The sequence below is a fragment of the Belonocnema kinseyi genome, chromosome 8 (assembly GCF_010883055.1).
Source record: "Belonocnema kinseyi isolate 2016_QV_RU_SX_M_011 chromosome 8, B_treatae_v1, whole genome shotgun sequence".
NCBI lineage: Eukaryota > Metazoa > Arthropoda > Insecta > Hymenoptera > Cynipidae > Belonocnema > Belonocnema kinseyi.
The window spans coordinates 114773907-114777266 of record NC_046664.1 but is presented as its reverse complement, the minus strand read 5'-3'; the positions used below and the strand labels follow the sequence as shown (position 1 = coordinate 114777266).

The window sequence follows — 3360 nt, the reverse complement described above, 5'->3', positions numbered from 1 at the left end:
TTTATATAAAAACCGTTTCTTTATTTCCTATTTGTCTAAAATCTCAAAAGAACGTGAAAATCTATATCTACATATCGTACAAAACAGCAAATGAAATACGCAACAAATGGTAAGAGTTCGGTCGGTCGTCTTCGGAACTCATCGGTTGACACCCCTAGCGGACCGAGTGAATGCAAAGGATACTTTACATCGTATGCATATAGTATCCACATACTATCCTTTCTGTATCATGCAACAAAGACTAAAAAAAAGCGAAAACAAGCGTCGTAGCCTTGTTTTCTCAAGTTTCCATTGTATGGCGCTATAGTACCCAGCCAACATTCTTAGTTACCGACGGATAACGCTTATCAACAGCTACTAAAAGAAGATGTGATTGAAGCCGCCTTTTGCAATGTAAATGATAGGCATTATAATTTTTAAAGTTTCTAACGCTGACGAAAACTATTGCAATTACTCCGTTACATTCTAATGGAAAATGTAACGTAGAATCCGAATTGAAACGAGATAACTGCCCATCTTGCTGATTTTTTTTTAGTTTTTGTTGCATGATACGGAAGGGATACTATGTAGATACTATAAGGATACGTTGTAGAGTTGTATGTCCTGAAAATAATTCTGCGACGTTCAATCGTGCGGATTTCTTCCCTCGCGATAGAAAAGCACACGTCGTCAAAATTTACATACACTTTCGTAGACTTAACATTCCAAGTAAGCTTAGCACCTTACGTAAACTTACTATGTCACACGCCAATCGAATATTTTCCATAATCGAACGTAGTAATTTGATAGTCGACTGAAAATAGAAACTTCCTTTTATTTTCACATTTTTACCTGAAGTGAAATCACACTAGATTGCAAATATGTACTGTAGTATCGTCAATTAACCAGGTTACATACTGTAATTTGAAAATACACTGCACTCATAATTACTAGATAATTGTAAATATCACCAAAGCTTTTTTTACTGTGTACGTACGAAAATCAGATTAAAGGAAGGGTTGTCTTAGAAAGTGATGGCATGTGAGAAGAACCGAGGTATTTTCCGTTTGTGACCAAGTTTCAATAAATAAAAGTCTGAAATCACCTCTTTAAAATGAGCGCTAGAACATAATAAAATATATACCGGTTATCGAATTATTATAAACAATGTAAAATGTTAGAAGCGTGCCCAATGCGAAAACGGTCGGTTGATTGGTAACAGCACAGTCGCACTGCGCATGCGTCTAGTAAAATTTAAATTGGTTAGCGTTGGCGCGCTAGTTTAAAGTTATTAAACGAGCAGTAAAATTGTTTATAACAAAGACTCTTGTAACATTAATTAAAGTAATTCTTTGACCACAAAATAGACTTATACAGAAAACTTACTATTCCACGAAATATTTGAGTCATTTTTTGATTATATTATATTGATTTTTAGTTGGAAAACTTTCGTATGTCAACAAAATCACTTGAAAAATACTGGAATGCATAATGCGCAAAAGCGCTAACGAACCACAGCTTTTTCAACTGCGCAAATCGGTTCCGTCTGAACCGTTACTTTTAATTATTATTTTTACATTCTCATCAAGAGAAGGTATTAGATTTGTGTAAAATTTGATCCCCTCCCCGAATTATTGTTAAATGTTCAAATTTTGATACCCCATGAATCAGAAATACAGGTTTTTACGGATGTATCTCTCTGTATGCACATTTTGAATATTTTCGAGATCACTTTTTTCAAAATTAAAAAATTCTCTGTACGGTTATTCATAGTATTCAAAAAATCGAAAAATTTATCCTAATGACGAAAATGAATATTTTAAGCCAAATAGCGCACGATACGAAAAAAGTGTAGCGAATTTTAAATTTTCCTAAAAAATCAAAAATTTCTATTTTTACAGCATACAAAATAATTAAAAGCCCAAGAATTACATTTTGCGGCAAAACTATGCAAAATACGGTAAAAGATGAATAGACCAAATTTGTGCATTTTAAAATGATCAACAAATTTGTTATCAACCATTTTTGGTAGGATGCGTAGTTTTGGCTTTAATCATGAAAAACAACATTAACAGTAAAAAAATCAGCCCGCTGCCTGCGCACATTCTTATCACAACTTTTGTCTTTTAATTTCTTTTTCGTCCCGTGTAAGATTTCAAAAAATTTAATTTTTTTATTTTTTTAACGCTATTCTTTTACGATTTAAACCAAAAACAGAACTATCAAAAATGTATTCATGCCAAATAAATCATTTTTACACTCGCATCAGAGAAGGTATTAGATTTGTGTAAAATTTGACTTCCCCCCCCCCCCCCCCCCCCCCCCAAGTTTTTGTCAAAAGTTCTACGTTACGAGACCCCCAGAATACCTAAAAACAGGTTTTTACGAATGTGTCTAGCTGTATGTCTTTGAGTCTGTCTTTATGTCTGTATGTGAGCACGAGAACTTTTGAGAAAAATTAATCTATTAGATTGGCCTTTTGTACACTCTTTTAGTGTCCTAAAGGTGAAGTTCATTAGCCAGCCATTTCGGATAACAATTTTAAAAACGTGCGCATTTTGAATATTTTTGACCACTTTTTTCATAAGTCAAAAATTTTCTTTACGGATGTTTATAGTATTTAAAAAGTGGAACAATTTATTCTGATGACTTTTTTCATAAAACGATAAATGACCAGAGTTAAAGCATTCACAACATTTCAAAAAGCACACGAAAATGAACCTTTTATCCCAAATAACGGACGATATGAAAAAAAGTCAAGAGAAGAAAAAGTTTCATTTCTAAATACCCTACAAGATTATCATAAAAACTTTTTAATATTTCTTATAAAATGGAAACAGCAATACGATCATAAATGACAAGCAGAGAGTCTGAAATTGAAATAAGTATTCGATCATAAATAACAAGCAGAGAGGCTATATCAATAGAGTAGCCGACACTCAAGGGTCCTTTGTTAAGCTTTCGGATTAAAATTAAGAAGTAGATATTTTTAATTTCATAGTTAACAGCCTAAAACATAATAATTCGGAATCTACGGGTTTCGATTATTTCAGATATCTAACTTTTTTTTTAAATCCTTAAAATTGGAATTGATACAACGTTTCTCGTAAATGGAATGAGATACGCCAAAAAGACAACATTTTTTAATTCAACTAGAAAATTGTATATTAGTATATAAGTTATAATTATAAATAAGTATAATGAAAAAATTCATCAATTAAAAAAAGTGTTAATAATTTGAAGAGCAATTTAAAAAGGGAGAGCGGATTAGCCACGGCCAACTACTGTAAATACAGTCTGTCAAGTTAAAGCGTGGGTGGCTTTACTCGCAGTCGGTAAGGTGTATCGACATGATTTTGGTGTCAAAATATTAAGAAGAGC

At 32.5% G+C, this 3360-nt stretch overlaps 1 protein-coding gene across 4 annotated transcripts in view; it reads right to left on the bottom strand.

The window, feature by feature from the left end:
- Window positions 1-3360, bottom strand: part of LOC117177862 (inactive peptidyl-prolyl cis-trans isomerase FKBP6-like) — a 58375-nt gene that overhangs the window by 28619 nt on the left and 26396 nt on the right. The window contains exon 2 of one of the 4 annotated variants that reach the window (XM_033368892.1): window positions 977-1100. The exons of the other annotated variants lie outside the window; for them this stretch is intronic. The gene's annotated coding sequence lies outside the window, so the exon portion shown is untranslated. The remainder of the gene's footprint in view (window positions 1-976; window positions 1101-3360) is intronic. 4 annotated transcript variants of the gene reach the window in all.